The sequence below is a fragment of the Adiantum capillus-veneris genome, chromosome 24 (assembly GCF_014529385.1).
Source record: "Adiantum capillus-veneris isolate H3 chromosome 24, ASM1452938v2, whole genome shotgun sequence".
In the NCBI taxonomy this organism is placed as follows: domain Eukaryota; kingdom Viridiplantae; phylum Streptophyta; class Polypodiopsida; order Polypodiales; family Pteridaceae; genus Adiantum; species Adiantum capillus-veneris.
In genome coordinates, this window is record NC_140954.1 from 118,252,386 (window position 1) to 118,278,894 (window position 26,509).

General features: G+C 37.6%; 1 pseudogene across 1 annotated transcript; it reads right to left on the minus strand.

Annotated features, from left to right (window-relative positions):
• Positions 1-9,669: 9,669 nt before the first annotated feature.
• LOC147427022 (putative aldo-keto reductase 1) lies at positions 9,670-12,143 on the minus strand (annotated as a pseudogene). Its single transcript, XR_015186127.1, has 7 exons — positions 12,064-12,143; positions 11,666-11,833; positions 11,352-11,541; positions 11,096-11,268; positions 10,901-11,000; positions 10,644-10,797; positions 9,670-10,512 (listed from the first exon to the last, which is right to left on the minus strand). The product of XR_015186127.1 is annotated as a putative aldo-keto reductase 1 (transcript).
• Positions 12,144-26,509: the final 14,366 nt, after the last annotated feature.

The window sequence follows — 26,509 nt, forward strand, 5'->3', positions numbered from 1 at the left end:
AAACACAATCTCAAACTGAGCACAATACAGATAATGCCGCCATGTTTTTAAGACAGACACTATTGCATAGAGTTCGCGTTCGTAAGCAGAGTAGTTCTGCTGAGCTGCATCAAGCTTCTTGCTTTCAAATGCAATCGGCCGTCCGTCTTGTAACAGGACTGCTCCAATAGCACGGTTACTGGCATCCATTTCCAAAATGAATGGTTTCAAAGGATCTACAATAGCCAATATAGAAGCTGTAGCTAATGCATCCTTGAGCGTATCGAAACTGTGCTGTTGAGCGGATCCCCACTGAAAAGCTTTACCTTTGTCTTTTAGTTGATTCGTCATGGGAACAACAATTTGAGCATAGTTTTTAACGAACCTTCTGTAAAAACCTGCAAATCCTAAAAAAATATGTAATTCTTCCAGATTTTTAGGAGAAGGCCATTTTCGAATGGTATCCACTTTGGATTGATCCATATATAGCCCGTTACCTGAAATAACATGCCCTAAATAGTGAATTTCGTCTTTTAGAAAATCACATTTAGATTCCTTGGCATATAATTTGTTTGTGCGTAACAACTCAAACACCTGCCTAAGATGTTGTAAGTGTTCTTTTTCAGAAGCACTATAGACTAGGATGTCATCGAGAAAAACTATGACAAATTTGCCCAAATATGGCTTCAAGACACTATCCATAAGTGTCATGAATGTTGCGGGCGCATTGGTTAACCCAAAGGGAATCACCAAGAACTCGTAGTGTCCAAACCATGTTCGGATGCAATTTTGGGTATATCGCAAGTCGAATACGGACTTGGTGATATCCTGACCGCAAGTCTATTTTTGTAAAAATGCGAGCATGAGTGAGCTTGTCAAACAACTCATCTACTCTGGGCAATGGGTATTTGTTCTTAACTGTAACCGCATTTAAGCCACGGTAGTCTACGCACATGTGCATACTGCCGTCTTTTTTCTTCACTAAGAGGATAGGTGAAGCCTATGGTGAAGAACTGGGTTGTATAAACCCTTTGCTAAGGTAGTCAGCAAGCTGACGTTCCACCTCAGCAGCTTTTGAATAACTCATACGGTAAGGTGGTTTACTAACAGGTTTATAGCCTTCAGCCACGTCAATGCTATGTTGTACTGATCATGTCGGCGGTAATCCTGATGGCAAATCATTAGGAAATACATCTTGAAATTCCTTTAATAATTTTTGTAATGTTTGCTTGTTTAGAATTAGCAATTGGTGGAATAGAGGAGAGAGAAGCATGCGGCGTTGAGGTATGTTCAACAGACTCAATGTTAGAAAGAAAATGAGACAGTGAGTAACACAAGAAAACCTGATCTATTTCATTATCAGAAACGAGCTGCATAAGCTCAGTGATATAAATCAGTGGTTATGAAGGTATATCTTTTTCTCCTAACAACAACACATGTGCGCCATGGGATTCAAACATCAAGCTGTTGTGCTCATAGCTACACTTCAGTGATGGCCCTAGGCTATGCAACCACTCCCTACCAAGAACCACATCAGCCCTTTCCATGTTCATAACTTGAAAATCCAAACATGTGGAGTACCCTTGTACTTCCAATGGAACCGCTCGGCATTGAGTATCCCAGATTTCAGTATCATGTCCATTCATCATTGCTACCTTGTAGCAGTGGGTACTCGTAGTTTAAGGCAATTTGAGTTTTTTCACCAATCCGTAATTGATGAAATTGTGAGTAGCACCGTCATCTACCAAGATGCGCACCTTGTGCCCTTGCAGATATCCGTGCATACGTACTAACCATGTGGTCCAAAGGTTGGTTGCCACATGGAAGCTGTGAGACAACATTCATGCACCACCTCAGTGTGTGTTACTTCCACTGTAGAGAATCGTGAGGAAGACTCAAGAGGCAGCAGTTGCACTGTGTGCACTGCTTTCTCCTTGCCCTGAGCAGCAGATTTTCCCTTGGGAGAATCCTTTTTGCCATGACCTCTTCCTAAACGTTGAAAACATAATTTTTCTTTCTTGGCTTTATCAAAGTCCTCAGGAGAGAGAGGACCCCTGGACCCCTTGGGTTTTTTAGATGCATCCGAATTGGCAACTATAAATTTTCTTTTATTGTGCCCATACCGAGTGCGTGTATTACCATGTATATTAGCAGGCACATGACTATTATGTGTTTTCTTTTCATCTGGATTATCATGAATATGTGCTTTCACTATGGCTTCCTCAAGTGTTTTAGGGTCTTGGGTCTTGACATACTTCTTAAGCTCGGGTGTCAGACCTCGTATGAACCCCCGTACTTGTTGAAAGGTATCAAAGCCTTCCAACTTGAGGATAACATCCCGATAATGAGAGATATATTCAAGTAGTGATGGGTATTGGCACTTGGAACATGTGTCCCAAGCCGTCCAATTCCGACCGACTTCGTTCGTAGGCAAAAATTCCTTGCTAAACATTGCTTCAAAAGCTGTCCAACTCTATGGTATGATGTTCTTCTCCTTGAGAGACATCCACCATTTTTAGGCCTTGCCTTCCAGAGTTAAGCTCGTCTGCAGAGATTTGACTGCATCTGGAGTACGTCGTAAGGCGTGAATTCCATCCCACTTACCGAGAAAGATATTCACTGCATCCTTATTGCGGTCTCGGTCTTCTCCCTTAAAAATGGGTGGTTTGGTGTTTTTCAACAATTCATCTACCTCCTTTTGCAGTGAGTGTATGCAACGTATCAGCATGTGGACCTTGCCCTAGATTAGAAGTGCCCTGCCCTTGTGTAGCAACGTGCTCATGCATGTGTGTGTCAGCAGGACTCTTTGACTGCTAATGCATTAACTGAATTACTAATGTGGATAGTTTAGTAACATTTTTATTTAAAGATTTAAAATTTTCATCCATGACTGTCATGCATGTCTGAAGTGCACGAAATTCTTGAATATCGAGCAATTCGTAAGTATCCTCAGCAGCCATAGCGTCGTGGGTACTCTCCTTGAGAGGATCCGGTTGCGGGCCATCATTGGCAGGATCATGCGTACTTTGCTCAAAATCGAATGTCATATTGATATCCGAATCCATGGCGACACAATGCGGTGCAAGGAGTAATCAGAAAAAATACATGATATTGAGAGCACTCGTAAAGTATAATGAGCCTTGCTAATTCCGTCAAAATCGAGAGTATCCCGGTGGAGAGTGATTCGAATTGTCCGCCGTATATGGAATTCCATAAGTTCTTGATAGCCGAATCAATTAGGCTAGAAAGCGGTAATTGATTTTACCAAAAAATTGTACTTGAACTCCGTCGAATTGGTGTTCTTGAAATCTCTGAGTTTCTGCGTAATACGTAGAAAATTTGTGTCGAAATTTGTGCCGGATTCGTCGATGCTATGCCGCACCTTCCGGCCTTGCCGAACCCGCACGTGGGGTAGGAGGGTGGGGTACCCCACTGTGGGTGCCACCCCTTATGTTTTAAGTTTTGTGTATGGCCACTAACCCCTAAGGGGGTTGGGCGCCCTCAAGTGGGAAAAAAGACATATACAATCGGCTATGGCCGCTTAACGCAGCGTGTAGGTAGTTGCCATCGCCATGGAGCTCAAGACGTTGAGGTAGGGGCTCCAGCCCAGTGACGTGAAGTCCCACCCTGCCCGGCGCGCAGCCGTAGAGCCCGCAAACGGTGCATTTTGTGCAAGTTCGCCTCGGCGGCTCCTCTGTGGAAGGGGGGTTGCCCATAGTGCTTGCCTTGTCGTCCTCCTCACTGGAGGGATGCTTCACGCCCCCTTGACCCCGACATGCACCAAAGCATGCACAATTGTGTGGCTCCCCTCCTCCATGGCTGTGCCTTTCCCAAAAAAGGAACTAGAACCTGAGAGTCCACCACCCAACCACCCACTATATAGCATAGCCCCTAGCCCTTTGCCCTAGTTGGACACCCTTTCCACACTGCCTAGCCCGTCGGCCCTGCCCTTGTCTAGACCGGCCTTGTCGATAACCTGACACTTGACCTTGGTGTCGACGGGTTGGTGACCTCTCACTTGGTATCAGGTAATCAAACATGTGCACTTATAAGGATGTCTATATCGATTTTGCACGGGATGTATACAAGTTACTATAAAAAATAATTCATAAAATAATGTCGTTCACTAATTAAATAAAATTATCACTAATTACTTCGCTTAAGCACTATAGTTTTTTTCTCTCTAAGTGATTTTCGGAGAGTATCTCTTTAGCACAAGAGATTTTTGACCAGGACTTCGAGTCTAAGTGAATTTATGAAGCATAGGGCCTTATTTATAGTTTTTTCGGATCACAGGGGCTAAAATTGGCAGCTCAAGCAGTCCTCAGCCTCTCCCTAGCGCCACCTGCTGCTAAAAATTGGCTCTCGCAAGTCCAAGATACTCTCTCATAGCACCTGCACACTTTGAAAATCAAATCTGCTAATTTTCTTCGTAATTAATAAATAGCTGTAAAAAAAACAGAAAAGCTATAATGAAAGTCCCGAGCTTTAATGATTTTTGTTAAAACCCTTTAATTTGTTTAGTAAATTAAAGTAGGAGCAAAAACTTCCAGAGAAGATAACGGGGTCAGTTTTTACCACCCGAATTCAGTTCTGATGATTCTTGGCTATAGTATTGTTGTGCTTAAGATTCCAAAAATACCAACCTTTGTTATAATCAGTCAAGTTCTCACTGACTTTTGAAAAATCAATCTGTTTAATTAAGCTTTGTATACTCTCTCTTAGTTTCAGCAGTTGAAAATCTTACACTTAATGACACACATTATTTTCATGAAGTTTGATATACATGTTATGCCGCCATCGACATCCACAACAACAAGTTTTGAGGGAAGAAGAAGCATGCTCAGACCACAACAACTTTGACAAACACAAACACTTTGTAATCAACATTAACAAGAAAGACATGCTTGAAGATTCGAAGTAGTCATTCACCTTTTACTATAATATCAGAGGAGATCTTTTTGAAAGCTCCATTTGTATGATCAAATAATGTGAAGCATAGGGCCCTACTTATAGTTTTTCAGGGTCACATGGGATAAAACTGACAAAAACATGCAGCTCAAGCTACCCTCAACCTCTCCCTATAGCCATTTGCTGCTAAAATTGGCTCTAACAACTCCACGATACTCGCTCCCAGCACCTGTGCACTTTGAAAATCAAATCTGCTATTTTTAAGCCTATTTTTGCCTTATGGAGTTGAGCAACAAGGCCTTCCTTACTTGGAATAACAAACCCTTATGGTTGCTCCGTATAGATTTCCTCTTCGAAATCACCATTTAGGAAAGCAGTACGCACATCCATTTGATGAACTTTTAAATCAAATTGAACAACAAATGCCAATAGATCAACTTGAACACTTGTAATACAAACAACTGGTGAAAAGGTCTCTTGATAATCAACCCCAGCAACTTGGGAATGACCTTTCGCACTAAGCATGCCTTGAACTTGTCAAAAGATCCATCTGCTTTTACTTTTGTTTTATACACCCACTTATACTTAATAGCAGTACGACCAGGAGGTAGTTCAATTAGTATCCATGTACCTTTAGAGATAAGAGAATCATACTTCTATAGCCTCTTGCCATTGACCCTTTTGTGGAGAAGAGATAGCTTCACTGTAAGTAACGGGATCTTCGAAAGTAGACAAAACATTATCAACAATATCATCCTTATAAACATGACATGAACCATGTTCAAAATCAATCGACAGATCAACAAAAATGTCAATATCATCATTGGTAACATTCAGAATAGATGACCGTGAAGAAGAGTGTTGCTCTATAGGAAAAGTTTCATCATCTGAAAGAAATGAAAAAGCCTGAAGTAATGATTTAGTATCATCAACATCATCCATGGGCTAGGAGCCTCCCATACGCTATTCGTTAAAAGTAGCATCACGATTCACGATTACTTTCTTGGAGGAAGGGTCATAGAATTTGTAGCCTTTGTAAGTGTAAGAATATCCAATAAAAATAACTTTGTGACTAGAAGCATCAAGCTTTGTTCGTACTTCTTTGAGAACATGAATATAAGCAATACATCCAAAGGTCTGAAAATGAGATACAGAAGAAATGTCACTTGTCCATGTTGTGATGGATATCTTACCGGAAGGTGCAGTAGTAGGAAGAAGATTATGAATAAATACTGCTATCAAAGTAGCTTCGGTCCAAAAAACACGAGATAATTCAGAATGAATCAGTATACATCTTATAGCATTGAAAATGGTGCAATTATTTCGTTTAGCAACGCCATTTTGTTGAGGTGAATATAGAATAGTGTGTTCATGATGATGCCACTGTCAGCACAATAACTTGTAAACTCTCGAGAAACATACTCGCCTTCATTATCACTGCAAAGCTTCTTGAGACGACGATTGGTTTGAAGTTCCGTAGCCTTGTAAAATTGTTTGAAAACAGTTAAGGCCTCAGATTTTTTTCAAGCAAAAAAACAGTGGTATACCCTGAGGAATCATCAATAAACGTAATCAAGTAACGATGTTGTGATCTCGAAGAAGGTAGAGGTCCACATATATCAATATGAACAAGATCCAATATATCATGAGAATGAGTTGTATTTGAGAGAGGAAAGGGTTTACGATTATGTTTTCCAAGAGCACAAAACTCTTAAATTTCCATCTGGGGATGAGCTTTAATTTCCATGCCACGAACAAGATCACGACGATGAAGATCAAGGAGTTTTGAGAAATCAGCATGAACAAAACAGTGATGCCATACTTTGCAATCATGATCACCTAGAGCATTGAAGATATTTGCTACACAGAGAGGTCAAACAAATTACCGTTTCGAGAAGCAATGGCTATAGTCTGTCCATCTTTCTCAGTGCGGCATTTGGTATGGTCAAATCCAACAAAAAGACCAAGATCAACAAGTTTAGAAATCGAAAGAAGATTATGTTGAAGATTTGGAACATGTAGTACCGTACCTCTCACAAAACTCAAGTGAAAGAAGATAAAGTATCAAGATATGAATCTCCAATACCCTTTACTTGACAAGTCGTATCATCCGCAAGATAAACATTACATTGAATTAGTAGTGGACGATAGTTATGAAGCCATTTAGATTGATATGTCATATTTTCTGTAGCACCAGAATTGATATAAAAAAGTAAACTATCATGTAGATGAAGTATTCTGTCTGGAGCAACTGAACAGAGGACGCATCTTGTTTCTGGTACAATATTCTTATGATGTTCAGTAGCATATGCTCTATTACAATCTGTGTTGAATCGATGCTTATAGCACATATGAGTGGGATGATCATATCGTCCACAATATTTACAAGGAGAAGAAGAATCTCTAGATAAACATGGTTGTTAAGTGATAATATTGTGTTTTTCATCATATTGACGTGTCCAATAATCATCTTCACGATGGCCATTTCTGTTGCAGTAAGAGTAGTGTTTGTTAGGAAATTTGAGATGAGAGAAAATATTACCGCGACGGCCACCTCTATGGTTTCCTTGTTGAAATGGACATCTTCGAGCATAAAAAGCACGTTCCATTTGCAGGTTTGGTTGAAATCAAGACCATTCTTGTTAGAAAGAATGGTAACAATGTTATCATAGGAAGAGTTCTTCACCGTATCAAGGATAAGTGTAATCAACTATTTTTGGGGGACAGAATCACTGACAGCCAGCAAGCCGATTAATAATAGATTTGAAAGATTCAATACATCCCGTCTAAACAGTACTTCATATTGTAACTTGGTAAGCAAACCTCTCAAATAAAGTATTTCTGTGATAGATTTTTTCTAAAAGTCTGCAATAAGATACTTCCATACGTTGTGAGAAGCAGGAAGTTCATACACATCAAGAAGAAGAGAATCAATGGGAGGAAAAAGAATGTACTGATGACGAGATGCTTTATCACGTCACTGCAAATCCGTATATGCAAGATGCCACTCTTCAAAACAGGTCCTTCAATGACAAGAACGTTATCATAATTTGGATCAATAGGCTGAGACGAACATGTATCATGATTTTCAAGAACAATATCAAGGAGTTCATCGCCTTCAAGAATTAAGAGCATCTTCACTTTCCAACCAGGAAATTCTTGGCCTTGAAAAGGAGGAACAGAACACTGTCCAGAAGGAAAACCACTAACGAGAATAGTCATAGCCATATCCGATTGCGAGAAGACGTATAAGATAAGATTGCAAAATATGCACACCATATATGGTGAAGACCACGAATAAGGACGAAAGAATAATATCACAATTGTTCATTTTCAATTTTTAAAATCTCAAAGATAACGAAAAACGGTAACAAAAAAACAGACAAAAGGAGACGTCAACAATAAAAGAGCCCTCAAAATAGAGTGACGTGAAACGCAAAATTGACGAAAATAGAGTAACCTGAAACGCAAGATTGAAGGTCACAATATGAATAGTTGAACGCTAAATTTAATCAAAAAAGTTGATGCTAAAAATAGCAAAAAGATCGCGAACGCTTCACGAAGACGGAACGTGCGTTAAGCTCGATTACAGTAAAAACGATATAACTTTCTGCTGTGAACTTCGTTTGCTACAAAACCAAGTACTCAAATCGAAGAGTGCGACTAAATGAATGAGTTTTGCACTCTTCCGTTTCTTCAAATTTTGAGCAGAAGACCCTAAAAAATTGAGACGAAGTTAAGGGTGTCAAAATACAAATCAACAAGTAAATATAGTCAACAATTTACCACATCGATTAGCAACAGCCACTATACGAAACACTAATCATACTCTTCTAAACACAAAATAATCATGGTTAACGAGGATCAATGCTCATAAATAAAATTTGGAGAAATTATTAATTCTTACGAGCAAACCGCGCACACATAATATGTTTCGTCACCATAAGTTGAATCATCATACGATCGTTTTCGCTCTGATACCATGTTGAGAGAAAGTTAGAATGAGAGAGAGAGAGAGAGAGAGACGAGAGAGACGAGACAAGAGGCGCACCATGTACGCTCCCAAAAATTGATTTATATTGAGGACAAGATACATATATATAAGTGAGACCATGCTGAATAGAGTGAGCCATATATAGCTCCAACATTGAATTGAGTCCATCTATGGAAGAAGGATTTGTAGAGCTGGCGATGAGTTTGAAAATGTGTGGCAAATTGAATTGGTACATGTATTTCCTTGATTTTAGCAAGGCGTTTCATGAGTATTTGGAGATGCACGAAGCACCGAAGGTAGCCTAAATCATAGGTTTGAAGAAAGAACGAAAGCATTCCATCACGTCCCATTATCTATTTATGGCTTTGACTGCCAATAGCAATGCCACCCTGCCTCTTGATGTGGAGCACCTTTATCACCTAGAAAGCCTTTTTGGATGGATTACTTGTAAACCATAAGAATTATGAAAAACCATAGAACTTTACCTTATAATTTTTCCTGAAATTAGGTGCCATGCATCTACTTGAGATTTTGCGCTCAATAGTGGAGAAAGAAACATCCATTTTTTTGCTTAGAGATATTTATCTCTTTTAAAAAAACATGCCCACTGCGTACTTTGTCAAACATCTCCACATGTCCATTGTTTGAGGATGAACATTACTTACTTTAATGCTTGCTCAAGCTCAATAAGAGCTCAGGCACTCAGAGTACGAGTGGGGGGAGTGGAGGAAAGGGAAGCGTTGTGCATGAACGAGGTCACACCCAGGGACATCACAGTGGAAGGCTTGTTTTTTTTTGTATAGGGAGGTGAGATGGCAAGTTCTCACAGGCGAGATGCAATCAAGAAATAGGGAGATGAATTCTTATGTTGAAAAATAGCTTAACCCCTACCTTTTTCATTGTGCTAGTGAACTTGTAACAAGGTTTCTACGGTTTAGGTGCAGAGTTCGGATTCTCTAAACATGGTAAAGCTCTTAACCCCCCCACTAGCCGCACTCGCACGAGGTGCAACTAACTCTAATTTCATATATGATATGCTTCCGTGGATGTTTGAACAAAGCGCCACGTGAACAAAACAAGTAAAGGTTATAGGGACATCGAGAGACATGCACATTATAAAATCAACTGCTATTCCTTGCATGCATGTAGGCTCTCCCTTTTGTCCTTATTTGTGTTTCAATTGCTCTATCTTTCTATAGTATAAATTGAGGGACTGCCTACTTCACAAGCTTCAACCTTTACAAAGTTAGTTCATAGAATAGAGTATTACTATATGGCTCCCTTGCAAAAATGAAATGTAAGATTAAAGCTTCTACCAGCAACTCCTCTTTATTTCTTAACTAATTGCCAATTTCTTTATAAAAACAAGTGTGCAAGGAGATGTGTATAGCTTCAAGTATAAAATGGCATTTTGCTGACAATGCTTTAATGCATCTTAGCTAGCAATTACACCTTCAAAAGGGGTGTTTCTGAATACTTGTATGTAAACTTCTCCAATCCTCCACCATATCTTCCCCCAGAAACCTCATTAGTTGGCACCGCAGCTGAGATCTCTTCAATGTCTTTCTTTGAAAGCTTCACCCTCAAAGCCCCCATGTTCTCGTCAAAGTTGTTCATCTTTGTCATACCTTTGAGGAGAAATAATTGAAGGGAGTCTCAAAGATGATTAGCTAGAAATAAGAACTACAACCCTAGAGACACTGCAAACAACTAACACCACAGATTTTGCCATCCCAGATGTTGTCTTTTGGCTCAATACCTGGGATAGGCACGACATCGTCCCCCTGATGAAAAACCCAAGCCAAAGCTAACTGTCCTGGTGTACATCCATGTTTCTTCGCGAGATTAGCAATCCGCTCATAAAGCACTTTGTCCTTTTCCAAATTTTCCCCTTGAAACCTCGGCATATGGCTCTATCATATACACAACATCTATCATATATACAACAATGGGCCTGATGCTGCATGTGAGCATGTTTCTCAATCCTCAAAAGTGAGACTACAAAACAAAGTATACCATACGACTGTCCATGGCATCCAGAGCTTCAGCAGTGGCCTTTCCACTAAAGAAACCCCGGCCGAGGGGGCTATATGCAACTATTCCAATACCAAGTTCTCTGCACAGATGTCAGCAAGTGGATCCCTTTAACAATTAGCTTTGCATATCCATCAAGAAGGCGCGTATTAAGCCGTACATACACAATGAACAAACCTGCATGTTGGAATGATATCTTCTTCCACATCCCTTGACCACAACGACCACTCAAGCTGAACGGCGGTGATGGGATGGACCGCATGTGCCCGCCTTATCGTGTTAGAGCTTGCCTTCGACAACCCAATATACTTGACTTTGCCTTCCTCGACGAGTTTTTTGAGCTCACCAACCTGCACATTAATTGATCAGAGCAGGTAACTCACTTGAAAGGTAATTAGGTGAACAAACCATGAGATTAAAGACTCATACGCGCTGTCTCTTCTATTGGCACCGACTGGTCGACATGGGTCTGGTAATAAAGGTCGATATACTTCACATCAAGCCTCTTCAGGCTGTCTTCGACTCTTCGCCAGCCTTCCTCACATAATCTGCACTGCCTTTGATCAAAAAACCGCTATTCTCAAAGGTACCACTATATGTTCCCGAGGGAAGTGTTTTATGGCCTGCACACATGATAGAGAGAGCAAGACCATCGGGAAGCTAGTCTCACCAAAAGCAACAGCAGTGAACGCACCATTAAAGTGATGCTGGAAGACCGCCACAACAGTGAGATGGGAGCACATTTACCTTGCCAAGAAGAACCTCATTCGTAAAGGGCCCGTACATGTTAGATGTGTCAAGAAAGGAGACACCGCTCTTGATTGCGTGCTTGATGAGGTCCATGCCCACCTTCTCTTGCACAGGGGCTCCATAGAAAGCCGAGAGGCCCATGCAACCGAGGCCAAGCTGAGACACCTGCGCAACGCATAGAGGAATTCCACCATTGCTGTACTGCACATCCGCAGAAAATTAAAATGTATAAACGAATGTGAATGAATGCATTCGAAGCAAGCAAACTGTACTTCATTATACAATGTGCGATGCTCATAAGCAAGTGATGCCGGCACCGATGCGATCTCTCTCTCTCTCTCTCTCTCTCACACACACACACACACACACACGCACACAGAGGGAGGTTGGCGTACCTTGAAGCCCTGCGAGCCGAGGGAGACCATTTGCTCGAGCGACATCTTGTTCGGTAATTGCAGTAGAGTGAGTGTGTAGGAATGCGTATAATGCTCTTCATTTTCAATGCGATCAAAATCCTGCCATGTCACGGTTCTTTGAATAAGGGTGTTTACACACTAGAATGCACCAGCCATTGGCATGCTTTACACATGACCCACCTGTTATTTTAATTTTAACACGTGATAGAATCACGAGGCCTACCCCAGAAGCTACATCGAAAGAGGTGTGACACCTTATAAAGTGGATCCCATACCGTAGTAGATTCAATAAGACCTCACATAAACAAGAAAACAACGTAAAGATTTACGACGGTCTACACAGAGAGAGAGAGAGAGAGCTAACTCGCCTCCAACCAAGTGAGGGAGTGGAGGGGCACTCTTATATGCACACATTAAAATCCAAAAATGTTCAAATGCCACATGGAGAACATCCAACAATTCAGTTCAATGGTAAAGGAATTGCATCAAAAATCTTCGTTTTTCCTTATACCCTTATGTATGAGTGTTATATTAATTGACCTCATGTGTAAGGTTTTCAGTTTCTAAAACCTTAAAAATTGTACAAAGTTTGATCAAATTAACTTGGTTCTTAAGAAAACATTGTAAAATGATCCAACTATGGAAAATATTGGTATTTTTGGAACCATAACCAGAGCTTTAGTAGGGTTAAAATTTTTTAGAACCGAATTCCGATAAAATCTGAAAAAGTTGCGGGCTCTGAAAGGTTACACAATGAATTTAATTAGTTAAGTAAAATTGAATGGTTTCATTAATTATTACTGCTAAAGTCTTTTTATCTTAAAGTTCTAGAAATTGCAGATATTTCCAAGTTTAATCATTAAAAGTCAAGAAAAATAGCAGAAATCGATTCTCGAAGCTGGGGGGGCTGTGTGGGACAGTAATGAACTTGCCCAGGTTGAAATTAGCAGCAGGGGACGCTTGTGGAGTTATAGGGCTGCCTTGGGATACAAGTTAATTGCCATTTTAAGCCTGTGAGTGCCCAGAAACCTATAAATAAGACCCCTTGCCTCACATTTTGAACAGACTCGGAGCCTTGAAAAATTCTCTCTCATTTAGAGGGACCTCTTCTCAGAAATCACTAGAGAGCAAAGCTCTATTGGTTAATCAACGATAATTAGCACTAACCCTTTTTAATTAGTAGAACTATGTTAATCTATTTATATTTTCTTAATTAATTAAAGATTAAACCTATTTATACTCTAATTTTTTTTCTTAATTCTAAATTCTCTGCTGATTATTGAGATTAAGCTTAGGAATACTAATCTAATTAATTATTATATTATATTAGGATTAAAATTATTTATTTTAATCATAAATTAATGATAATTATATTAATTAAACTTAGATTAAGATGAGATAATTATCAGAGCTGTGTTAAACTGTCAATATGCTAAGAAAATCATCTTTTAATTTTTTGACTAATTTTTGTAATTATTTAAGCAGAATTACACTGTTTTTAAGGAAAAAGTGAAAGAAAAAATGATCAAATTAATCCAAAAAAGCTTTGAAATAATTATCAGAGATAAAACACATTTTAAGAAACCCGTGATAATTATCTTAATCTCAGATAATTAGTTTAACTAATTATCTCAATAAAAATACACTATTTTTAAAGAAAAATGAAAGGGAGAAAATAAAAAACTAATCCAAAAGGCTTTGAAATAATTATTAGAGGTAAAACTCATCTTAAGAAACTTGTGATTATTATTTTAATCTCAAATAATTAGTTTAACTATTATCTCAACAGAAATACACTGTATAAAAAAAAGTGGTAAAATAGCAAACTAATCCAAAAAGCTTTGAGATAATTACTAGAGGTACAAATCATTTTTAAAAATCCATGATAATTATCTTAACTACAGATAATTAGTTTAACTAATTATCTCAAGAGAAAAACATTGTTTTTAAGAGAAAATAAAAGGGACAAAATAGCAAATTAATCCAAGAAGCTTTGAGATAACTATCAAAGATAAAATACATCTTACAAAACCAGCAATAATTATCTTAACTTCAGATAATTAGACTACCTAATTATTTCGATAGAAAAACATTCTTTTTAGGGAAAAATTAAAAGGAAAAAATAACAAAAATTAAACTAAAAAGCTTTGAGATAATTATCAAAGGTAAAACATATCTTAGGGAACCCTTCATAATTATTTTAACCACAAATAATTAGTCTATCTAATTATCTTAGTAGAAAAACACTATTTTTAAGAAAAAATTAAAGTAAGAAAATAGAAAATTACAATAAAAAGCTTTGAGATAATTTTTAAAGGTAAAATACAATATTAGAGACCTGTGATAATTAGCTTAATCATATAAAGTTAATTAAGCTAATTATCTTAGTTAAAAGATTTTATTTTTGAAGATAAATTAAAAGGGAAAATTAGTAAATCATGTTATATGATTACATGCTATTTAGTTAGAATACATAATTTAAAAGCCGTGATAATTATGTCAAGGTTGAAAAATTAGTATAGGTATTTATTTGAGTTAAATTATACTAATTTTAGATAGAAAGTATAGGGGAGAAATTAGTAAATCATGTTAGATGATTACATGCTATTTTTCAAAGCTATATTACATCATGAAAAAGCTCGGATAATTATGTCAAGGTTAGAAACTTAGCATAGATATTTAGTTTAATCAAATTATACTAATTCTAGCTGAAATTTAAAGGGAGAAATTAGAAAATCATGTTATATGATTACATACTATTTATCAGCGTTAAATTACATGATAAAGAGGACGTGATAATTATGTCAAGGTTACAAAATTAGTATACATATTTATCACTAATTTTAGTTGAAATTTAAAGATGGAAATTAGAAATTGAGTTGAAAAATTTAAAGATAATTACCAGAGGTCACAAACGTTCTTATCTACTTGTGATAATTATACCATAGTTAATTAGTGAGTTTAAAAAAATTTATAATTGACCAAAAGTCCTATTTTTAGCAAAAGATCAATTAAAAATAAATAAACTTTGCGGTCAAAAGTTTTTAAGAAAATTATAGTAAGTGTAAACCTGTGATATAAAGTTGAGGAAATGAAATCTTAAAAAAAAAATAAAAAAAAATATTAAGCTCAAAATAAGCAGATTCCAAGCTTAAAATTCGATGGGAAAATAAAAGATATAAAAAATTAAAAGAGCTTACAAAACCTTTAGAGAAGCTCTGGAAAAAGTTATCATGCATATATAGACAAATAAGAAATTACTAGGTCAAGAATCTACCAATTAAGACAATGAATTTAACATAGATTAGGTAAAATTGGATACAAAGATTAAGTTTAGCTTTCATATAATTTACCTAATGATTAAACATCCTTTTTATAAGGATAAGAAGTTATGGAACCTAAAAGGACCCAAGCCAATCCTACATCTGATGATGAGGACAGAGCTCTAAAAAGAACTAGAGCGTCGCACGACGATGAAGCTGGGCCTAGTAGTAAGCCTACGGAGGAGAGTCTTCAGACGCCAGCGCAGCAACAGATGGCCGATCAGTCCCAGGTGGGTTTTCCATTATTCAATTAAGTCTTTAAATAGTTTAAGTTCTTTTATAAGTTAGCATTGCATACGTAAGGAGTGAGTAAGAATCAGAAAAGGAATAATTGACAAAAACGGAAGGTAACTTCCAACGTACATTTGTTTATAATGTAGGAAAGAGTTGTTTGGGTTAAAATTGGTTAAATTAAGAAAGATATGATTGATCATCCTTAAGACAACTTGTCTCAAGACACCTCCGACACCTTGGTATATTTTGATGAATAATGATGGCTTTCCAGGCAACGGATAAGTCGGTTACCTCCATGAACGATGAGTTTCTACTCCGTGTCATGTCTTGATGTTTCTACATAAGTTAGGATACCGTTTTTTATCCTAAGGGAGCTGCCCAATTGTATGGGCAACTGGTTTGGTGTATGGGCACCCGAAACGTTGGGTGGGGGTTTATCCACTCCGGATTGTGAATAAGGAATGGGTGCCGTTTTTTCACCCTTAGGTGGTCTTGAGACAAGAAGAGTACTGGTCATGGTTATTATGGACAATGTTTTGATTGACAGTATCCTGTCTTAAGTTTAAAGATGTCTGTTTTCTAAAAGAATGTTTTAAATACTGTCTTTAATATTTGAGTGAAGGAATTACTATGACGGAATGTTAAAAGAAACCGTTATTTTAAATATTAAAATAATTAGAAAATAAATGAATCATGTGTGAGTGCGGGGTGGTAAGTGGGGATTCACTAAGGTTGTCAATCATGGACGGGTGGACCTGATTAGTCAGGTAACTATCCATCCTCGCGTATTAAAAAAGTTTGAACTATTATACCAATCAGTTAGAAGATTGTAGAAATTTGACTACAAACACCCATTGTTTGTATCACCATATTCCAAGTCAGCCAGCTATGCGGATTCTTTAAAGGTTGCAAAAATTTACAACAAGCTAGAATGAGATACCCTAAGCCTCTTTTGTAAAGCTATCCTTGTAAAATATTCACCTTATGAATGAGGAAGATAAAAGAGCCACTCGCTTGGCCACAGTTAGCAATCCTAGAGTTTTGTAAACTACTATAAGTCGATAATGTAAAACTTTGAGTTACTTATATAATGGTATACATTATTTTCTTTCCCAAATTACTTAAGGAATCTAAAGTTAAATTAGCATTCAATCAAGAAATTAAGGATTGATCTAGCAAATGAGACAGAGATTCTCGATAGTATGAAAAGAAATTGAATCTTGAAATTGAGATAGTTATTAAAAAACCAACTCACATTCTTTATGCACACGATAGCCTTCCTTGAAAAATGACCTAGATATGAAAGTATTAATGTACAAGACTAATAGAAAGCCAAAAAGAACTCTTGGTATGATACTTCTTAAAACCCTTTACATATTGTTGGTCAACCAAGTTAGAGCACATAGGGGGTACCTCTAGTGCAATGGTCAAAGCTTGTGCCGAACGCAGATTGCTCAGAATGACAAGAACACGTCGAGCGCGTTTAGATTGGAAAAGCTGAAATACATGATACTTGTCGAATGCTGATTGCTCTGAATGGTCAGTTAGACCGAGCGCGTTCATATTGACAAGGTGGATATATGGATCTTTTATGAAATTGATTTAACCTGGTTTTTGAGATGAAACAAATGGTTTAAGATGGGCTCAACACTGAGAGTTTCTTGAGAAAAAATTGACTAGCAAGTAACTCCAACCAGAAACTAGAAAGAACTCTTAGAGTAATCAGTACATTTGATAAAGTGGAAAGATTATCCCACCAAAGAAGCCACTTGGGAGGACGAATTTCTTTTCTCAAAGATTTTCCCAAATTCGGTTGAGATGAGGACATCTCAATTCCTTAAGTTGGGGTGATTGTAAGGTTTCCAGTTTTTGAAACCTTAGAAATTGTACTAAGTCTGATCAAATTAGCTTGGTTGTTAAGAAAACACTGTAGAATGATCCAACTATGGCAAATATTGGTATTTTTGGAACCATAACCAGAGCTTTACTAGGGTTATAATTTTTCAGAACCGAATTTCGATAAAATCTGAAAAAGTTACGGGCTCTGAAATGTTATACTATGAATTTAATTAGTTAAGTAAAATTGAATGGTTTCAGTAATTATTAGTGTTAAAGGCTTTTTATCATAAGGTTCTAGAAATTGCAGATATCTAGAAGTTTAATCATTAAAAGCCAGGAAAAATAGCAGAAATCGATTCTGGAAGCTGGGGGGGCTATGTGGTTCAATAATGAACTTGCCCAGGTTGAAATTAGCAGCAAGGGGCACTTGTGGAGTTGTAGGGCTACCTTGGGATGCAAGTTACTACCATTTCCAGTCTGTGAGTGCCCATAAACCTATAAATAAGACCCTTGCTTCACATTTTGAACAGACTCGGAGCCTTGGCAAATTCTCTCTCATCTAGAGGGACCTCTTCTCATAAATCACTAGAGAGCAAAGCTCTAGTTGGTTAATCAACGATAATTAGCACTAATCCTTTTTAATTAGTAGAACTATGTTAATCTATTTACTTTTTTTTAAATTAATTGAAAATTAAACCTATATATACTCTAAAATTTTCTTCTAATTCTAAATTCTTTGCTGATTATTGAGATTAAGCTTAGGAATACGTAATGTAATTAATTATTATATTATATTAGGACTGAAATTACTCATTTTAACCATAAATTAATGATAATTATACTAATTAAACTTAAATTAAGATGAGATGATTATTAGAGCTGTGTTAAACTATCAATATGTTAGGGAAATCATCTTTTAAATTTTTGAGTAATTTTTGTAATTATTTAAGCAGAATTCACTGTTTCTAAGGAAAAAGTGAAGGAGAAAATGATCAAATTAATCCAAAAAGCTTTGAGATAATTATCAGAGGTAAAACACATCTTAAGAAACCCGTGATAATTATCTTAATTTTAGATAATTAGTTTAACTAATTATCTCAGCACAAATATACTGTTTTTAAAGGAAAATAGCAAACTAATCCAAAAAGCTTTGAGATAATTATCAGAGGTAAAACTCATCTTAAGAAACTTGTGATTATTATATTAATCTCAAATAATTAGTTTAACTAATTATCTCAGCACACCAAAAAGCTTTGATATAATTATCAGAGGTACAAATCATCTTTAAAAATCCATGATAATTATCTTAACTATAGATAATTAGTTTAACTAATTATCTCAACAGAAAGACATTGTTTTTAAGATAAAATAAAAGATAAAAAACTAGCAAATTAATCCAAAATCTTTGAGATAATTATCAAAGGTAAAATACATCTTAAAAAATCAGCAATAATTATCTTAACTTCAGATAATTAGTTTACCTAATTATCTATAAAAAAACACTCTTTTTAAGTGAAAAATTAAAAGGGAAAAATAAAAAATTAAACTAAAAAGTTTTGAGATCATTATCAAAGGTAAAAAACATCTTAAGGAACCCTTCATAATTAGTTTAACCACAAATAATTAGTCTAACTAATTATCTTAGTAGAAAAACACTGTTTTTATGAAAAAAATAAAGTGAAAAAATAACAAATTACACTAAAAAGCTTTGAGCTAATTTTCAGAGGTAAAATACAATATTAGAGACCTGTGATAATTAGCTTAATCATATAAAGTTAATTAAGCTAATTATCTTAGTTAAAAGACCCCATTTTTAAAGATAAATTAAAAGGAAAAATTAGTAAATCATGTTATATGATTACATGTTATTTAGTTAGAATACATAATTTAAAGGCCGTGATAATTATGTCAAGGTTGAAAAATTACTATAGATATTTATTTGAGTTAAATTATACTAATTTTAGATAAAAAGTAAAAGGAGATATTAATAAATCATGTTAGGTGATTATATGCTATTTTTCAGAGCTGTATTACATCATGAAACATCCATAATAATTATGTCAAGGTTAGACACTTAGGATAGATATTTAGTTTAGTCAAATTATACTAATTCTAGCTGAAATTTAAAGGGGAAAATTAGTAGATCATGTTATATGATTACATACTATTTATCAGAGTTAGATTACATGATGAAGAGGACGTGATAATTATGTCAAGGTTACAAAATTAGTATAGATATTTATCTAAGTCAATATTATACTAATTTTAGCTGAAATTTAAAGATGGAAATTAGATAATCGAGTTGGAAAATTAAAAGATAACTACCAGAGATCACAAACATCTTTATTTACTTGTGATAATTATACCATAGTTAATGAGTGAGTTTTAAAAAAGTTATAATTGACCAAAAGTCTTATTTTAGTAAAAGATTAATAAAAAATAAATAGACTTTGCAGTCAAAAGTTTTTAGGAAAATTATAGTAAGTGTAAATTTATGATATAAAGTTGAGGAAATGAAATCTTTAAAAAATAAAAAATAAAAAAATATTAAGCTCAAAATAAGCAGATTTCAAGCTTAAAATTCGATGAAAATTTATGAGTGCCCTCATATATGTTAGGAAGAAAAAAGCGTTGGTTGAGGATACCTTAGCCCAATTTGTGGAAGTTATACGGTCGAAATAGTTTTTTGGACTTTTAATTACGCTGTCCCATTTCCGTTGCGAGACAGGACTAGGTCTTCTTCTAAGGCTATAGACCCAAGCCATTGTCAATGGTAAAGGTCTATTCCCTGGATTCTTCTTATTCAGAGACTTTGATTTTTATCAAACCTAGAGACTTGTTAAGGATCCCATCCTGATCTTGGTATTGGCGGGTTGGGGATCTCACATCATGAAAACAGAAAGCATATAAAATATTAGTGAGAATTTAAGAATTGATCTAATTCTTGTATAAATATATCAATAAAACAAATTACAAAATCAAATGATGCATGCTACTAAATGAAAGAAATCCATAATATCTTTAGGATAGAAATGAATGTTGAAAATGTCTAAACCTAATCCCTAATAATAATACATGCACTTAAGTAATAAGGTGACATTCACATATCAAAACAAAAAGTTGAAAAAAAAAAATTAGTTGTGAAAAAAATCTAAAGCTAATCCCTAATAATAAGACATGCACTAAAGTAATAAGGTGACATTTGCATATCAAAACTAAAAGTTGGAAATAAAATCTTAATGGTGAAAAAAATCTATCATTTAAGACGTTTGTCTGTGTGTGTGACAGAGTTAGGATTTCAAGGGTCCATGCATTCTCTGTCTCTATCTCTCCCTCGATTTTGGGGATATGCAGGAACAGAGGACCAATACTCTCACTCCCATGCTATCCTGCGTGTTGTGTGAGCCTACTTGTGTGTTGCACGACCTCGAGAAATGGTCACTATCAGTGCTGCTTTGATGAGCTTCGACAACCTTGCTACTGTTGGGAATGGTACATATGATGAGTCTCCTTTCCCAATCTACCAAAGGGAAGCTGAGGCTACCTGTGGGACACATGTCTAACCTCACCATCCTATCTTATTGCAGTATTAGCAAGAACCACGATTAATTTGTCAAACCATGGGACGAAGCTGTCTTGAATAGTGCATAGAGGCTACAAGAGGTTGTCAATCTCTTGAAAAACAACTAACAACTCGCATCTAACTCAAGCTACACTCAAGGGACTGAAATCACCAAAAGCCAATCGCTCATCGGCAAGCAAATCACATCCGTTACAGCATCAAATGACATCCAAACGTAACAAAACTTCTAGGATAAGTTTACAAGACCTAAGCACACATGCTTATGGTCTCAAACCCCACTTTAGGTCAAGTTCCAAAATCGCGATTATTAACAGCAGTGGATTTTTGACCTAGTCGTTTTCGACCCAGAATGCATCTAAATGCTTAGCAATGATGCCCCAATACCCTGTCTATGCTTAGTTTTCGATTTAAAAGTGTAAATTCCTAGTTATGATGAAATTAGGCCGCGGGTCGGTGACGTCAAAAGCTACGAAATACTATGAATGGCTGACGTCAATGCGTAGAGCTCTTACCTGCGGTTGCAATGCAACAAACGTAATCGCAATGTGACAACCGAAGAGGGAGTAGGAAGCGCGAGAAGGAGAGAAGTGAGCGTCGGTAGCTCACGCTGTATATTTCTTATCCAAAAACTTATAAAAAACTTACAAAATTTGGCTTTTATACCTTAGCCAAGGTTTTTTGGTGGTTAAAACTAATAATCTGGAGTTCTACCAAAGCTGGGTAATGACTGGTTGATACAATCTGGAAGCTTGTAGCCCCGGCTCATTAATTACAGAGTTTATCCGAGAAAATAGAAGTTACAATATTCCCGATTTATCAAAATAATAAATGTTTTACAAAGAGAACTCCGAAAAATGGTATCCGTGTTAGCTTACTGCTAACATTCCCCCCTCCTCGCCTTTGTCGTCCCTTGACACCGCTTTATGAGCTGAAATAGTCTTCGGGTTGACGGCTGGCGAGGCGGTCTTTAAGCACGTCCAGTGCCTTCTGATATCTGATTCTTCGTTCTTTGTCGGGTACTTGCAGAAATTGCATTGTTACTTTATTCTTCAACTCCACCGCTGAGTATCCTACAAACCTGGATGTTAGGTTGCTGATTATCGGCACAAATATCTTCATTCGTCAAGTGAAGAATCCAGTGTAGAAAGCTTCTTCAAAGGCCATCATATTATTCGATGGCAAGAACATACAGCTAGCATAGAATCCGTAAAGGACTTCTTCTGAAGGTTGCCCGCTCAGATCTTAGAATAAGCCTTTGTTTCCTTCCAAAAATGATAGCCATGGGGCTCCTGTTTTCTCAGGCTCATTAAAAACTTATATACATGTGAGTAACATTCTGCAAATCTTACATAACATGGCACACGAGAGATCTGGAAGACTCTTGAAGAAAGACATGGCGCCCGTTAGGGTTTTCACCATGTATTCCTCCGTTGCTTGTCCTCACTCTGGAGCTGGTAGCCTGGGGAAGTTAAGCCAAGTTGGCCTCTTCTTTTGCAGTGCTTCGTGCGCTTGCCATGTCCTTACTCTGGGTACAAGACAGAAGGTTGGATCTCTTTAAAGGGCTGCAGGTGCTCTTGTGAACAGAATCAGGTATCTTGGATTCTTGTTTAGCCAGCTTAACCTCCACTTTGGGTGGTCTTTATCTGCGCCATCTTCTTGCATATCTTTGTACAACCTTTCTTTCACCTGTAATAGTTCCACTTTGATGAGAGGGTATGGCATGGATTGTTGGTGCCATTGAGCGTTGATCTGATTGGGAGTGAGTTGAGTGACGTTGACAGAGTGTAAAACTCTCAACTCCCAATCCATTGCGGCTTTCCACTGCTCATCCACCTCTAGGGTGGTCTTCTCCTTCAGTGCATCTTCTTCAGCTTTTGACAGCTGGACCATTGGCACTGTGTCTTCATTCGTGATGTTAATCTGAAAATCTTCATCACCACTCGGCTCTGCTGTGGACTGTGTCTCAAACCTAGCAAACGAGACCGAGGGGTATGTCTATCTGTGGCGGCTTTGAAGTGCCTACCTCTTCCTGCATGTCTGGTTTCCCATCTCTGAGGAGTTGATTAATTTGCTTTACTTTTGCTATCTCCTTTAGAAGCTCCTTCTCTCTCTGAACCCGCATCAATGCCAGGTCCCTGCGCTGTGATTGTTCTAGTTTTACTTTAATTCTAGGTCTTTGTTTTTCTTTTCAAGTACCTTATACACTTCGTTAGTTCCTTTGATCGAGGCCATGCCTGGATTTTCTTTGATTTTCCGTAAGAAAATGGCTTGATCATTGATCCTCTATTCAGAATATTGCAGAGAAGCATTGGCAACATCTAATTGCACCTGAATTTTCTGAGTTGACAGAGATGTTGTAAGAAGTTCATTCGTGACTTCTGTCAGCTGCTCGTCTGTTGCTTTGCATGCATCAGATAGTTTGGTGAGTAGATCACCCAACTCCTACATTTCTTTTTGTTGCCTGTCTCTGGCTAACTGATGTTGTTCCACTTTTGCCTTCATCTCTTGTCCGTGCCTTTGAAGATCGGTGATGACAGTCATCCTGTCTTCTAACTCTCCTTGGAGAGCGACGATCACCATCTCAAGTTCTTTGGCCTTGGTGCTATGGTTTAGTGCTGCTGAGTGGAGTCTCTCCGTCATTTCCTGCATCTGCCGTGCATATTCATTGACCTGTACTATTACTTTGTCGTTTGACTACCACTCCTCCTGTCTTGCCAGCTGGGATGTGCTTGCACCCTCATGGGTGGATTCCTGCTGCATCGTAACTGCTGGTGGTTCTTGTGTAGAGATAGATGGTCGGTTTTCTTCTTGGGTATCCTGAGGCTTTGATGCTCGGCAGTGTCTGGCTGAGTAGAAGTAGAGGGTGTGGGCTCAGACCTTGCTATCTCTTCAGGTGTCGGCATTTCTTCCTTATCTGGCTCAGGTTCTGTCTCATGTGCAGTGGTAGACTCTTTTTTCGCATCTACTTCTTTATCAGTCTCTTGTTCAGATCTACTTGCCTTTTCCTCTTCTGGCTTTTGAGTATCTTCGACGGCCTTCTCTTGTTTCGGCTCAGCCTCTTTTTCCTTTTGTCTGTCATGCTGGTCAGCTTCTTGTGCGGATTCTGTTGGTTTGGTGGACTTAGAATCTTTGTCTTTCTCAGGCTTCGCTTCTTCATTGGTGTCTTTCCCCGCCGGTGATGGTGGTGGGCTAGGCATGGGATGGTCTTGTTGTTCTGTATGCGGTGAGGTTGGTCGAGGAGATCCATAATTTTGTTCTTGTCTAGTCGTTTCCTCGGCTTGCCTTTGGTCTTCCGCCTCCTTGGCCTTCTTGGCAGCTTCTTCTACCTCCTTCAGCTTTAGAGCTTCAGCCTCTTTGTACATTCTTTCTAGATGCTTTGTTGGATCATCCACCTCTTTTCTTGTATGATGCTCCATTCGAGGGCCTTTAAGTCCAGCAGGTACCCTTTTTTCTGGGCCCTTTCATTGTGCTTGCCTACTGCACTGGTACGCTTGTTTCTCTCTATCAAAGCACGCTTGTTTTTGAGCTGGCTCTTCTTGGTGTGTGGCCACAGCTTTTCTCTTCATCTCTTCTCTTCGAGCTCTCTTTTTGTCGTTGTCAGAGCTTTTGCTGCTGTGACGTTTTGGCAAGCTATCACAGTTGACTCTTCATTAGATTTATATGATCTTTTACCTAACCTTGTAGCTCTTGGAGAGGGTTGTGCTGCCAATATCCATGTGTTCTGATAAGGGGTAGGCGGTAGGTTGTCGGCCATGCCAATGGCATGATATGCTAGTCTAGTCAAGACCTCTAGCGCACCCAAGTACGTGATTTTGCCTTCCTTCTTGGTGCCCTTCAAGCTTGTCAAGATATACTGTGCGTGGTCCACTGGTTGTCTTGTTGTCGACTTGAGAACTTGAGTGAATGTGGTGGCCACGATGTGATTTGGTGTAGTGTACCTTGGTGGCCTTTTTGCCAAGAAATGGAAGTGCTGGTGGTACAAACAGGCTGGCTTTTCCACTTGTTTGTGAATTAGATCGGCGAATGTAGCCGCGATTGTCTCTTTGGTAAATGTTCCGGCTGTCTTCCTATCTCTTGCCCGCATGGTCATTCCTTCAGTCGGCAGTCTGAGTGCCTCTGCCATTATCTCTTTTGTGATCACTACTTCGACCTTGTTCCCTTGGGTGTCAGATATCTGTGCGATTCCGTCTTCTTTGATTGTGGATAGAAGATCATAAGCCTTCTGGAAATCCACTCCGCAAGGATCTTGTTCGTAGAAATGCGTGAGCCCCAGCCTGTGGTTAGCCTCTTTTGTCTCTGGCTTTGCAGCTACATCATAGACTTCTTTGGGCAGGAGTTGCAACTCCACTTGATGCCCCTCTTCACTTTTGAACCTGCCAGTGAAAACTGTAGTGTGGCTCTCTTCCAGCTGTTCTCTAGAGAGGTAGGATGCCTTTGCTACTTTGACTGACTCAGGGTCTAGTTGATATGCAGACAGTTCTTGTAGTTTCTCTTTTTGGTTTAGCTTCGTCTTGGCCCTCTCCGCTGCTTGCATGGCTCTTGTTCAGTGAATAGAGTGCAAAGTTAGCAGATTTGTTGGAATTATCTCTGAAATGTCCTTTAAGCTGAAATGCTGACTATTTGGTCCAATTTGCTTCAAATCAGTTTTTGAACAAGCAAAAAACATGCAAGGAACAAAATTGTATGGTCAAAACAAATATTTGCAACCAAAGTAAATAATCGCAATTATTTACAATTGAGGAAAATTTTCAACTTTTTGCAAACTTGGATTTATAGGCTTGAAGTATATACCAAATACATGCTCTGAGTGAAATATGGGCTCATTTGGATGCATAGGGTGAAAATGGTACCAGATTTTGGCTTTAGGTATCTGAAACAGTAGATATAAAGAAAATTTGAGATTTTGAGCTCCAAATTGATTCAAAATTGGCTAGTGGGCTTAACACATCATGTACTTTGGATGTATGATGGCGAAATATCAAAATTTCTCAATTTTGACCAAAAAGCAAATAATCATAATTATCAACTTTTTTTTCAAAATTGATATTTTTTGGTACAAATTGGTTCTAGGCATTGTATAGACCTTGCGTATGAAATATGAGGTGATTTGGATCAAGAAATGTTGTCCCTAATCCAAAATTTGGCTTGCAAAGACTTCTTTGTGTTTTTTGACAATTTTACAAGTAATGGTTGGTTATTTTGGCTCATACTTGATTTTTGGTATGTAATAGGTGTGTACACATGATAGGTGAGTTGAGGTGACAATTTCCAAGCAAAAATGATGCAAAAGTAAATAATCACGATTATTTACAACAGTGACAAAAACTTTGCAAAACCTACAAATTTTGACCTAGACATGTTCAATACACATAATACAAGTCCTAAATTGAATTTGGTCAAGTTTGGTCATGCCAGCATCACTTTGTGCTCTGTCGAATTTGAAATC